This window comes from Bemisia tabaci, chromosome 7, assembly GCF_918797505.1.
Source record: "Bemisia tabaci chromosome 7, PGI_BMITA_v3".
NCBI classification, from domain to species: domain Eukaryota; kingdom Metazoa; phylum Arthropoda; class Insecta; order Hemiptera; family Aleyrodidae; genus Bemisia; species Bemisia tabaci.
This window is the reverse complement of record NC_092799.1, coordinates 37,021,435-37,036,550: the sequence shown is the minus strand read 5'-3', so window position 1 is coordinate 37,036,550 and position 15,116 is coordinate 37,021,435. Positions and strand designations below refer to the sequence as shown.

The 15,116-nt window shown below is 42.1% G+C and overlaps 1 protein-coding gene across 3 annotated transcripts in view; it reads right to left on the bottom strand.

Annotated features, from left to right (window-relative positions):
• Nucleotides 1-15,116, bottom strand: part of LOC109032098 (uncharacterized) — a 146,883-nt gene that overhangs the window by 36,401 nt on the left and 95,366 nt on the right. The window lies entirely within an intron of this gene.

Below are 15,116 nucleotides of genomic sequence, written 5' to 3'. Positions count from 1 at the left end.
TTAGCACCTAGGATGTCAAAAATGTGTCTGGTGATCCTAGGATGGTGCCTCGGTGCCTTGATTGCCTACGCAATTGAATTTGCATTCACAGGATGTAAAGTTAATTGCGAAGGCAGTAAAGGCAACATCTTTAGATCACCAGACACATTTTTGACACCCTAGATGCTAAAACAGCATATTATTTTTTTCAATGATGAAATTGATAGACGTAGCGATAGACGAAAAGGACATAGGGTGTATGGAGCAATCCTATTGGTTGAAATGCGTGGCTCCTATAGACTAAGGGAGAAATTGACGGACTAACTACAGGGACTCTCGTAGGTTGTCGTTAGTTAGTCTATTACCTGATTATTGAAATTGGTAGACGTATAGTGATAAGCAAAGAAGAAAACCCGACGGAAATCTAAATGGCAGCATCTCACAAAAACCTTTCACTTTATGGGCGACTGAGAATGCAGATCTTTTCCAGTTCACGGTCGCGTAATGTAATTGACTGAAATATGCGGAAAAATACAGAAATATATGAGTGGCCAGAGAAACGCGCAGCACATTAAAATGACACCGTCGTAATAATTCTCAGAGGAGGATGTGATGCGGCCATGTCACAAACGCACCGGTACTTTCTCTTCTCTAGCTTGATAGAAAATAGAACTGACAATGAGATAAAGAAGTCTGCAGACATTGATTGTGAGTCTGCTAGTCTTGGTCAAACGTGTATCTCACACGAAAATTCGTGAGCATATAGGTTGCGTCTCGAGGTTTGGCATATTCTGATCTTGAATTCCAATGCTCGGATCCGACGCGAGGTTAAGGTCAGAGAAAGAGCTATGCGAAATTTTACGAATTTTAACGGATTGTTTATTCTGCCTGCAGAAAAAAACGTGACGAGAGGAGTTTAGGTGAGCGTTGTCAACCATGATATGCTACGTGCATGAAGTCGAGAACCATAACGCACGCGTTGTGGAGGTACCTACGGCCTACGGCTACTGTCAGCTTTCCGGGTTCAGTAACCAACCGTAGGTTCCAAATCTATGAACCGCAACTTCAGCCGTTGAACTCGGAGTCTTGCGATCATCCACATTGAGACGATCGCAAGAACCCCATACCATCGACCCTTAATTTCTGAACACAAAGCTTTTAGCTCAACGTAGGTACTGCCATTCACGAGTAGATCTAATTCTACACCTCTTTTAGGCTTCATCTTAATCCCTTTCCAATCGCTGTTGAACTAAGAGAATCTCTTGTAAACCTAAAAGGTTGTTTGCCTTGAGACGCGGTGATGCAATTTGTTAACGGTGGAGTGTTTTACACGATTTTTTCGCGTACCTCACTTGCATGCACTATCCCCGCTTATTTCACTTCCACACTTTACTTCCAAAATTTTCGCGCGGCATCCAATAATAAAATCGTCGCAACTTTCCAATTGGAAACGTCGACAGCGATTTTTGCGAATTTCGCGACCAAAAAAGCGCGATGGCTGACAGCAACCTACTCTCCTACTCGCAAACCCGCAAAATTCCTTGCAAACTCATACAACTTTGTTTCTTGGAAAGGCGTAAAGCAATATGCAAGTGGCGAAAAATTTCATTTTCTCGCTGAAGTATTCACTCACTTCATTTCCTCGCTCACTCAATGCCCGCACTTCACTCGCGAAATCCGCTCGCCAGACGCAAACGCAAAAATTGTCGCGAACTTATGTTCGGAACCACAAAAGTCAGCTATTTTCGTCAGAGATTCGCGCGATGACTGATGACGGCTTACTCGCGCATTTCATTCGCACAGTCCTAAAGTTAGGAGATCGTCACACATTTCCGCAAGAACCATATAGATAAGCGATTTCCGCAAAGGCATCGCACTCAAAATGATCGACCGGAGACAAGTGGGGGCCGATTCGCCTACTTCATTCGCACAATCCTAAGGTTAGGAGATCGTCACACATTTCCGCAAGAACCACACAGATAAACAATTTTCGCAAAGGCGTCACACTCAAAATGACCGACCGGAGACAAGTGGGGGCCGATTCGCCTACTTCATTCGCACAATCCTAACATTTGAAGGTCGCCGCAGATTTCTTCAACAGGCAATATCCACAAATTCGGCGATACACGCAAAATTAGTCGACGAAGGCGAGTGATGGCCGATTCGCGCACTTCATTCACAGACTCCGACGATGCGAGGATCGTCGCGAATTTCCAAACGGAGGCAAAGAACTCGGCGATTTCCGGGATTTCGGCGACCGAGCAGAGGTGTGTGAGGACTTGGGGCGGGCCGGGAGGCCGGTGCTGCTCACCTGCGCCGAAAGAAGACCGACGGGCACTGGACTGGCGGGCGCGTAAGACGGCATGAGCAGCGGCGAGTGGCGTAACAGTGGATGATTTTCGGCATCTCCGATGTCGGACTTGGACGTCCACGCCGTGCACCGTGTCGGGCGGAGCCGCTCGCCGTCTCGCTTCGAGTTACGCGCGCGCCGACTCCACTTCCACAACACACGATTGACAGACTTACCCGAATTAACGAGATTCTCCTGACGATGATGAAAAAACACACGAGAAATGGACGTATTTTTATAAAGCAGAACTATGTGCATAGTGTATGAGCCATAGGTATGTATCTAGGGCGTTGTGGACAGGGCTCATGAGTTAAAGACGCCGTACGCGATCGCGGTGGCGGCTACGTCACTGGCGCTTTATATTTCCCATTCATTCTTATGGCCCGAGCACCAAGGAGCACACCCCATCTTTCCCCCTGCACATAGTTCTGTTTGATAGAAATACGTCCAAATGACCAACCGAGGCTCAAAAAAAGTTGATGTTCAAAAGGCTAAGATAGTTCGGGGTCTTATCAACCCTATTTTGCACTGCGAAAAAAACTCCGACCGTGTAAACCGGGCTGTATGGACATATTGTGCGCGTTTCGGGTGCAGAGACCGAAAGTTCCGGGCGTAGCACCCGGATCGGTCGAAGCTACGGCTCCAGCACCCGGATCGTCCGGCCTTTGAGCCTAGAACGGACAGTATGTTTATATAGCCCGTAACTTTTTTTTCAGTGTGGGACCGTTCATAAATTACGTGACGCTCTAGGGAGGAAGAGCGTTGTTTGAACGTTTTTCAGGTGCTCTTAAATACAGTAGACTCTGGATTATCCAGATTAATTGGTGCCGGGCCCGATCCGGATGAAAAAGAAATCCGGATAATAATAGTAAACACAAACACCACCAACCAACACCACAGTATTCTTATTATGTATACATCATGTACATACCAACACGAATTTAAAAGGTTAACGCCAAACTGAACGACTCAATGGTGATTGTGAATGGTAGCCGACAACGATAAATTACAATACAACGATTAAAGCGCGCAATGCGTGAAGTATTCATGCAGTCTTGTAGCCGCTAATGTGCGTTTTAGGCTAACTAACCGACTGCACTGCGTTTGGCGTGATGCGAGAAGTATTTATGCAATCTAGTAGGCGCTAATGCGTTCCACGCCGACCTCACTGTTTGGCGCAATGCGTGAAGTATTCCTTCAGCCTTGCAGGCGCCAATATGCCTTGCGACCGATTCTCCGCGGATCCGTTCACTTATCGGAATGCGTACGTAGTTACATGGTTGCAAAATCGATCCGGATAATCCAGAGTCCGGATAATACGAAGCCGGATAATCCAGAGTCTACTGTAATCGGAGTTCTAAGTCACCTGGAAGTTTCTAAGCTTTGCCACCAGGGGTCAACTATGGCTGGACCTCCTCGCTTTTTGAAGTATAAGTTGGAAAGGGGGCAGGTGGGTTGAGCCGATCTAACGTAATGAAACATTGGAGATGATAATTTGTCCAACGGGTCAAAAGTCGGACAAAATGACGAAGGTATTACTTGAACGACCACCTGTATGTATTTCTCATTTCATTGTGCAACTTTATTTTCAGCGACCTAGAGCAGAGAAGACACGTGTGAGGTTGGACGCATTTATGCTGTAAAAGAAACTATGAGTATAGGATTTGCGTAGAACATAGTTCCTTTTATCATAGATAGTCCAGCTAGGAGTTATGTGTTCAGTAGACCATATTAGTCGGGTGTAGAGTTACTTTATCGAGCCTAGCAGTATGTCTCAGGACCAACTGTTTTTCAAAATAGTGAAGGACCTTCACTGGACGCGTTATCCAAGATTACCTTTATTGCTGAGAGCTAAAATTTGCTTGCGAGAGCGAGTGATCTTTTGAAATGTTCTGATGATCAGAACACGGCAGGCGCGGTTTTTTTGTCCATGCAAAATGGAGTTGTTGCATGCGTGAGGAATTAGCAATTTGACGATTGATTCTTATGTACCTACAAGTTTGCGAGAAACACGATGGTGCCACTGGTTTTATCTGAAATCAACTCCCAAGCTCAAAAAAAGCTCTCAAGTTGAGGCCAAAATGGAGGGGATATCTCACGCTATCCTGAGGGTCCACCTCTACATCAAGACAAACTCTCTATGCTAAGATAGGGAGCAAATACATTGACAGGTCCGCCACCTTATTTGAGGACTCTAAAAACTGAAATCACGGCAACCCAGCTGATGTATTTGCTCCTTATCTTTGCATGGAAACTTTGTCTTGATGTAGAAGTGGACTCTCAGGATAGCGTGGGATATCCCCTCCATTTTGGCCTCAACTTGAGAGCATTTATGAGCTTGGGAGTTGATTTCAGAAAAAACCAGTGGCACCATCGTGTTTTTCGCGAACTTTAACATAAGAATCAGTCGTCAAATCGTAAATCCCTCACACATGCAACATCTCCATTATCTACTCCGTCTACAAAGCACTGCGCGAGCCCTACAGCAACTGCCATATTCATTCCCTGCAGACTTTTATAATTCTGCCAGTGCCTCTTCGACCACGTACCACGATCATCGAGCTGTAAATTGGACTAAGAAAGCAAACATTTCCAACGACGTTGAGCACAAAATGTTCGTATAACAATTTGGCAGTCGATTTTGAAACACCGCTACTTCACCTCCTCATACGCCGGATCCACCCCCCCCCCCCCCCCCCCCCGGACAGGAGTCTCCTGAGGAAGGATAGCGTTCTGACGTCACGCTTGGCCGATTCTCTCTGGCACGGCTTTAATTGTTTCCATAATTTATGAATCTTTTGTTTCCTTTTCGCTTAGAATTTTTATGTCATTTAATTATGGCCGAAGAGCAGCCGTAGGAGCGGGTCGCCACCCAGATTCGCCCATCCTGCTGCTCCACCCCGCCGGGAAACACAGTGTCACTGCTGGCGTCTGTGACAATTCAATTATCCGCGAAAAGAACAGATGTTTTGATCATTTGGCTGATTCAATAACGGAATAGACTCATAGAATAGGCACGAGAGTCTCAGAAACTTACCGCGATTGTCAGCAATAGAGAATTTGCAGGTGTCTGAAATTTGATAAATTTCGTGTTTAAGTGGGAACCATTGAGTGAAGTGAACGGCGGCCCTTTTGATGAATTTATGTCAATAGGACATGACGAAGCCCTATCTTGACTATGCAATAAAGTGCATTTCGATTGTTTTGTCGTATCGAAATAGATTCAACAATCGGGCTGTTGCGAAAGAAAGATCAATAGGTTTTGATAGATATTGTTTGCACCATTTTTTTGGCACTAAAAGTGATCTATTAGAAGAGTCAGCCATTTCTCGTAATCTTTAGCGTAGTAACCTATCTACGAGGTGATTTATTGCATTGAAGGATGTCACTTCATGCACTTTCAAAGGCAATTGATTTAGAAACGTGGCGTTCAGGAACCTAACTATGTTTTGCTAACTTAAAAGATTCATCGATGAAACACAATTCTTCAACCTGCGCGACTGACCCACCGGATTGGTTCTCGCGAATGTTTGGGGTGAATTTTGCTTCGAAAGAAAAGGCCCCTTTTCCCACGGCACGTCTTAACGGTGAGATCTTACCCTCTACAGACCGATCGTAACCTCGAAAATATTCTTCAGGTGATGCCGTGGTAAGGTTAGGCAGGGTGCAATAAATGACGTCACCTGCGCTTCCAACTGCACTTGCTCGTAAACGCTGACAGAGGAAGAGGCGGAGTGAGTCGCATGCTTGATTTAATTGAGAGCATGCGTGCATGTTCTCGATGGCAAGACGAAACTGCCAGATTTAGTAAAAAATCTAGTGCTCTGGTGTATTTCTCTGACATTAAAACTATACCTGATAGGTATTTTCGGGATGCGGCGTGGCCAAAATGTGGACGATGACCTCGTTAATGAGAAAAAATTGGAAAGGTAGAATACTTAAAGAAATAGGGTCGTGAACTTCAGACTTTTTAAAAGATATCTTTGTCTGAAGATAATCCTGGAGAGATGGTTGAAATTGAAAAGGTTTCAGTACAGCCTCTTCACTGTTCCTGACTTTTAACCTGAAAATGTAAGAATAGAGGAGGGAGTTGGGGGACAAGGCGCATAAGTGCAGTTTTTGAAAAATTGAGATATTAATGATTTCAAGTAAAACTAGTCTTGATGCATTTTCTGGGTAAAATTCGCTTCCAAATTTCAATTTTTATGCGTCAAAAAGTCAGTTTGAACTTATTTTCTGCCATAAGGAGCCATGTAATTTCGAAACTTCAAACACGTTTTTCTCGAGATTGCAAAAACTGCACTTATGCGCCTTGTCTTTCAAGCACCCCAGATGAATTTTGTCTACTAGATAAATCCATCTGCTCTTACTATTTTTTTCCCACAACTTGATGCACTTGATTTGTCCTTCACTTAAGGTAGCATTTGTATTTTTTTTATTTTTTAGGGGGAGGGGGCATATCCAAAACAATCTCAAAATGTATTCAACTGTTAGGTACTTGTTAAAACGAAGGGGTTGGCTGTTGTCACAAAAAACGTATCATTCTTACTGCTTTCACAAAAATCGCGGAGCTCCAATCCTGCGATCCAGAATTTTCGGAACCCCTAAAATTATACCGAAACAAAAGTGAAGTTGCTTTAACATTCCGGATGTAAAAAAAAAGAGTGCGAGAACTCACGAAATGCTGAATCACCCGCTACGGCAGCTAGTTTTACATCTTGAGATTGCTAAAGTAACAGCTGTAGCAGTTTATTCAGCATTTTGTAAGTTCTCGCACACTTTTTTTACATCCAGAATGTTAAATCAACTTCACTTTTTCTTCAGTGTAAGGATGTATATAAGATGAAAATTTTGAGAATCTAGGAGCTCAGAGTGATGGTATGAAATACTTTTCCTCGAAGAAACCTGGCGACCAGGGGGTAGACGGCAAGGAAGCCCTCGACTCTCATGACATCATAAAACGAGCTCTTAAGTCGGCGGCAGCGCTCCCCACGAAATGACGATGTCTCATTCTCCGTTCACGAGCTCGAGGAATCTCTTGATTAGGTAATTTGCCGCGGCAGAAACTGGCTCAATCACATAAATTCTGGCACGGATAGTTCCGGAGGTATGCCGAAAAAATGTCAACGTTTACGGTGGATGCGTCGGGTCGCGAGTGTGAGAATTGTGAGGATATTAAAAGATGAAATTGACAAAAATTAAGACACGTCCGGATACCGGTGCGGTGGGCGCTCTGCCTCTAAGAGTTTGGTCCCCACAGTGGGCTGCAATAGATTAGCCTGTGTCACACTATCAAAATACTCCATCAAAATGTAAAGTTCAAGTGCTGTGATTGGTCCAAGCCATCGAATAAGCCAATCACAACACCTGACCTTGATATTTTGATGACTAGCTTTGATAGTGTGACACAGGCTATTGTTGCACACCAGAGGTCCGGGCAACACAATAAAAAACAGTATGGTAACATCTACTAGAGGTCTACTTGATTTTTCACACAGTGATACTATTTGGTGAAAATAACCAGAATAATAGTAATATTCAACAGAAATTTGGTGATACTTACCATAATATGGTAAATGTTCCCATAGAGTCTGTTGTTTATTATCATACTTGTATCACCGTGGCAGAGTATGGTAAAATCTACCATAATTTTTTTCAGTGAGAGAAGACATCATTGGACTACTTTAGAAATCGAAAAATAAAGCGAGAGACGAAGAAGACAAAGGGAAAATTGAGCGATCCTAATCGTGGAAGCAGGTAGAGTGCAATCCTAGACACTTCACGACAAAAGTCTAATTTTGTATGAAAATTCTTCAAACGAGAATCCTACTTATGTTAACTGATGTTGAACGTTCAAAAAACAAACCTGCTTAGCCGTCAAATTTCTAAAGTCTGCCCATTGTGTGATTCAAAACTGGAGCAATTTTAGAGCTAAGTTTAACGTTGGTGCCGATAATATCTACGTCAATTTGACGGAATAATCGAACAGTTTTCGGAAGCGTTAATTTATAGTAATACTTAATGTATCTCAACACGAAGATACTCTTTCAAGACGCCCGCCAAGGCTCCGCCGAAACTGTTAAGTGAATGAAAAAAAGAGAGGAACTTTCCTTTACGTCACCTTTTCCTTTTAACCGCGCTGATAAAGTTCTCAAAAGTAATTGGGGCCATCATTTTTATGGAGAGATTTGAGATCGAGTGAGAGACCTCATAGCTTCCGTCTCCTCTTAAACAATTTGAAACAAGAGGATTAATAACTAAACACTAAGATAATTGCTTGATGAGTTGATACTTTGTTATACTTGAATTTCCGAGGGAATGGAAAGAATTGCCTTTGCATTAATCTATTTGATCTTTTATTGTGTTGTTTTTAGCTTAACGTTTTGTAAAGAATATGTGTCCAACAATATTACTAATCGGAATTGTGGAATAACATTAATTTCAGTGCTCCGATGAAGAGGTAAAATGAAGTCTTGACACCGTCTATTGGAAAAACGTTTTTTTAAATACCATCATCGATCCGCAGCAACTGTTAAAACGCAAGTAATGAACGTGCATAAGATAATGAGCCGTAATATAGCACACGATCATGCATCATTTTGCACTGTCAACACCTCCTTCCTCTTGAGGCCATCAGCGGTAAATTAAAAGTTAGACCACCGTCGAATTTTAAGACAGCCGCTCCGCGAGAAGCTTAATCAAAATTTATGTGGGTAATTAGGCTCACCCACTTCAAAAGACTAATTTGTTCTCGCACGCTGATTTTATGTGTACGCTCGTCTCGGGGAAAATTAATATAACCACTGGTCCATAAATGAGAAAGTTTTGCCTCTCTTTAAATTGGATAATAAAGCTGCACAATATACCACATCATTTGAAGTAACGGGCATCATATTTAACGGCCTCCAGTATATTCCAGGGCTCACAGATTGACGTGGTTTAGGTGGTTTCTGCGCTAATCGAGCTAATTAGGTGAGCGTCAGGATTAGTCGCAACAAAACAGACTACTGGTTTTAATTTCGCACTGCCTAGGCCACGATGGCCAATTGTGGGATAAATTCCGCGATTTTTTACGTGAACCGCGGTCCAAATAAAGGACTTAATGTCGAGATCTGTCAAGATTGGGTCTGAACAAGCTGCAATTTGTCAATTGTTTAATTGCCAGAATTTTAGTATTATGACTGCATAATTCTAATGTAATGTTTCCTCATGCCTATTGTTGACATGGCTCGAGCATTCTGACCAAAAAGAGAGACGGTTTGTGGGCATTCGCCGCCGGCGAAGATTACGAAGAAGACGTATTGCGTCAACTGAGATTGAAGGCGGTTCCAGTGTGAGAAAGTGCATTAATGTGGAGACTCCTGACAGATTCAGCAGATTAGGCAATTCATTTTTTAACGCTCGTATACCGTCAGGAGGTGACGGAGAGAGAATATTAGACATTAGCTTTGGAAATAATTTTGGTATTGACTAACAGGATGCATAACGCCATCCACTATCTTTCCAGGGAGGCGTTATCGGTGTCAATTTTCAACTTAAAAACTACGGGGCGCTTAGACGGATGATTCCATTCACCAATCACCACACTCTTAAAAATTTTGAAGTGAAATTCTGGGCTGGAATCTATAGGGCGTCCAAAAACCCCGAGTGATATGAATGCGGAGCGGATTCTTAAATGGATTGCATTTTGCAATTTGGAACTATGATTTCTGGCTCTTCTGGAAAAACACTGGTGTGCATAGGGAAACTAATGGCACATACGTTGTTTTTAAACGGGGCTAGAATTTATGGTTCCAAATTGCAAAATGTAGTCCAAGTCTCTTTAAGGACTAACTTACACAATTCAGGAGCGGAATCTACTCTTTTCGCGGAGTGTCGTCATACCCTTTTATGGTGCTAATTTTACTTCACATGTATATAGCTTGGGGTTTTCAGGCGTTATATAGACTGCGGCACAGAATTTCACCCCTCGATTTTTCGGAATCTACTTTTTTTGCGGAGTGTCATGCCCTTTATTAGTGTTAATTTTAGTTCGCATTCATATCGCTTGGGGTTTTTTGGCGCTACATAGACTGCAACATCGAATTTCATCCCCCGATTTTTTACAGTGCATGGAGCCTTACGGCGGAAAGAAAATTTAAACTCCTTTTTTGTCCATAAAAAATAGGATTTTAGTGGTGAGACTTTGTAGAATATATTTTAAGACTAATTTCAGTTGAAATTATTAATACCTCAGTTTTTTTTAAAAACTACACTCATTCCCCTTGTCTTCCAAGCTTTCCATTCAAAGGTTCGTCTCTTTGACGGTGGCAGTGTCGCACGATCTTATTCGTACTTGTGGGCCGATTATTGGAAGTGATAGACAAAGATATGGACAAAGAAAACGAAAGGGATATGAAGGAATCCTCTTGGTGGAAGCGGCTGGATGAAATGGACAAAGGAGGTAGGTAATAGACTAACGGCAACTCACGAGAGATCCCTTAGTTAGTCCATTATTTTCGACCTTTGTCTATGAAAACCACGCAAATTAACCAATAAGACCGCTCCATACTCCTCATGTCTTCTTTGTCTATAGCTTTGTCTGTCAATTCCAACAATCAGCTCGCAGGATTGCGTCACATAATGCTGATTTTTAAAAATTTAAGATTACATGAAATTTGGATGGAGATAGGAATTTTGGGTAAAATGAGTGATATGAAGGAATCCTATTGGTGGAAGCGGGTGGTTGCAATGGACAAAGTAGTTGGGTAATTACTAACTGAGGGCAACCCACGAGAGACCTTTTAGTTAGTCTATTATTTTCTCCCGTACTCTACAGAAACCACCCATTTCAACCAATAAGACCCCTCCATAACTCTTTTGTCCTCTTTGTCTATAGCTTTGTCTATAGCTTTGTCTATCAATTTCAACAATGAGCCCGCTGAGGAGTGAGGACCTCGCGTTAGTTCTTCAGCTTTGAGATCCACGGTGGCTGAGGATGGCGTCGCGTCGTCGCCGCTTTTTCTTGCGTTTTAATCGCTCCAGATCATTGGCATGACGACGACAGCGACGACCCCACTCGTCCATAAAAATAACCTACATATTTCGGTCGGCCTCTAATCGCACTCGCACTCGCATCAATCCAACAACCACGGCTGCCATATTTTAACGAAATTTCTACTCTTCATCGTACGGGAGGCCCCAATGGAGGGAGTCAGCAAACATTGAGTATTATGGCACATATTTTGCTAAAATACTGGTTCCTTTTCAAGAAAAACCGGATTCATTACGCTCAGAAGCACGGTTCAGCTATTTATTCCCGAAAATATTTTTTGTGATACCTGGATTATATCTGATCTGTTCTACTAATCAAGTGGGATATATGATATATCCCGTTCGGATGCCTTTAGCACTATCTTAGACGAAATAGATTTATTCGGAAGAAACACCTAACTTGCTTCTATTGGCGTCATGGGTCTGACTTACGAAAAATTCGAATTGAATATAGTAATTCAGCAAAATTTGTTCGATTTATTTTGATTTTTATTTACGTCCGGTGTAAATTCATCTTTATCGAAGACTCCTCAAGAGAATACGGTATAGATGCTACATTTTGAGGAAAAGTTCAAGTATATCGCTCTACATAGTTTTACAGACAGGTGGTAAGCTTTTGTGGAACGCCAGAGCGGCTCGTGAAAGGCCATAAAAAAGTCATCCGTCTGACAGCCCGGCATTTTAAAAAGAAGGAAAACTAAGGACGCTGTGACGCGACAATGCAGCGCGACGTTTATTCGCGCTATGATATGCGGTCGGTGGTTTGGAGAGGATGAAGAGGGCCAGTGTTGCCGGGTTTAATAGCAAAAAAATTACACTAGCTATTTTAAGATAATCGACAAAATATTCCACACATTGTTTTTGTCCAAAAAAAAAAAATAAATAAATAAAATAAAAATAAAATAAAAAAAAAGGAAAAAACCCTCCACTCCAAGTTACATTATAAACTTTTTTCGTATATATTTTAGTGCACTTATAGTTAGATCTTCAAACTTTGGTGACAAACTCCCTAAAAGTCCATAATCTATCTTTAAAGGTACTCTCAGTCGATGCACAGTTAGAAAAAGTTTATGATTAAGTTTTATGATTTCGTCCGTGAAGTAAAACAGAAAGTGGGTAACTCAGAATTTCGGATAATTTCTTTCGGTTGAATTGACTGAATCTGTTTGTTGGTTAAATTAACCAGATACGTTGGTTGAAAAAATTCAAATCTATTAAGGATGGCCAGGATGGAGCTCATTTAAACGTGAAGTACCTGCATTAGGTCAGGAGGACTTTTTCCCCATCCTGAGACATATCGTAGAAACCTGAGGTTTCGATCAATATAACTAAAAGTTTTTTGATCAGCCGAACCGTTTTTGTCGATCAAATCGGAAGAAAATTAACTCAAAGTAACGAGGGGCACGGACATTTTGAGCTGGGAGCATCCTCTTGAAAAAACTCTTGCCGGATAACTGGCAACTGGGATTTCAAAGCGGCCATTATTTTCACCACGAGGATGACGACGAGTGAGTGAATAACTGAGTGTGTGAATACCCTTCTCGACTTAACCCTCAATTTAATCGAGCTTTGCACCTCATCTTGCTTAACTTAATAATATTTCTTGGCGCTTCACAGTCCACTGGGACCAAAGAAAGGAATCCAAGAGCTTTGCGAGCGGTGCCTACCTTGAGAATTCCTCACATTCCCCGCGAGGACGAATGACTCAAATGGGGGATCGATCGGAAGTTATCGATCTCAAAAATTCCCTACAGCGAGAACAAGAAATGGGATCAATTTGTTGATCCAGACGGATTAACGGTATATTAGACTTTTCTAGGTAAATGTATAGGTATTAATCAATCTTACACGCAAAAAAACTTGAACCTAATATGAAAATCCCTTAGGTACAGCTTTCGAGGACTTCATGCAGTCTCGCAACCATGGCCAGGGGTGCCGCACAGCCAGGAGGACCGACGATGAGTGGTCTAATCACGGCGATTTGCCTGTTTGTCCGCAAGTAATGTCCCCCGACAAAGTTGCCAAAACGACGCTGAATTCACTCTGAGATCACAAAAGAGGCATATAATTGAAGGGATTTCTCTAAAAGTTGACAACCTGTTTTAACGGTCTAGGTACTCGTTCACAGAGTAATACGCGGCCGGAGTGTCATTATTCAATTGAACTTGCAAGCGCACGCGTCACTGTCCGCTGTCGGGGACCACTACTCGATACATCTTTTTTTTCTTTTTCTTACCAACGGAATGGAAATTATGTTCAAACTTCCGATTGCTTGAAGTTTTTAGAGCGCGCTAAAAGAAACGGCTTGGGACTTCGAGCCGATAACGTGGGATGAGGGCATTTAAAGTATAAAGAGGTCACCATGCGAAGGATGGTATTTTCAATAGCTTAGAGTTAAAATATTGTGATTTTCATATGTTATATGAACAAGGTTATTCGCAATTTCTACGCAAACAGAACAATGAAGGGAAAAAAGAGGTAGGGGTTAAGACCCAATTTGATCAGGGAATAGTTAACATTGTGGTAGTACCCCAATAAATTATATTGATAACCCAACAGATTCCTGTGGAGAATAGGCGTCGCAGAGCGCCCTAGCGCGCCGTAAAAGCGGCTCATACATACACATAACCCAACTGTCGCAGTCCTATCTCCATTGTACCACAAGTAATTGAAAATTTCCATATCGTCCAAAAAATGGGGTAGTGCCGCAATTTTAGGGGAATACCCCTGACACTTTTTTTCATGTCTCTATGGGAAATAAGCTTGCGATTACGTTACAGAATGTCTGTGTTTCAACTTGACCTATTGTTTCCCCTCTTATAGCCTGGTTAAGTTGGGCTCAACTTTTCCCCCTTTTTTTCACATTTTTTATTTTTTTTTTCTAAAAGATGCTGCTAGGGCAAAATAATCTCATGCTGACCAAAAAGGATAGAAATGCATCACATTTGGTCTGGGTTCAGCAGAAAGGAACTCGGTCATATTTTCATGAAAAACGAATTTTCAGTGATTCTAAGCTCACTAAGTACATCATTACGTGCTCCTTCGAAAAGTGAGCACGAATACTTTGCAGGATCCTAAACATGGACGGAAAGTTCATAATTTGACACTAAAAATTGCGGAAGAGGAAAAGTTCAACCTCTCCTTCTATGTTTTACCTAATGTGTCTTGCTCCTCTCTGTTAAATACAGTCTATACTCAATCTCTCTGTAGCATCAAGCATCATCCTCTCCCAACATTGAGCCCACCATAAATCAGAGCTCCGCGCCTGTTATCTCATTTTGAGTCCACCATAAAAGTGCAACTTTCAATTGCACAGGGACACGCAACTCCTAATTTGAGCAATCCTTGAGCGGAAGAGCTGCATCCAGGCAACCAAAATACAGTTATTGAATAGGCGGGTTTTGTAAACACAACTCGAACTAATGGACGGTTGATCGCGAGACACTGTTGTCGAAGTGTGTGAATCCTCGAAAATATCATTTCTGAAACGCAGAAAACTGTATTTTTGTATCTTTGAGACGCAGTTTTATTACCTCCGGTTAAGATTTATTCCCCGATTAAAATTTAACAGCTACCCTGAGTACCTGTTAAATGCTATCCTCTGGTTTGCTTTTTGGTTTTATTGTGTTATTGTGTTCTGGAGGAACCGCAAATGATACTTGGGTTTGAAGAAAAATATTGTGTGACGTAAATATCCCGAAAAAAGTTGATTTAAAATATTGCGTAGTGTTTCGAGATAAACTTTGACTGAGAC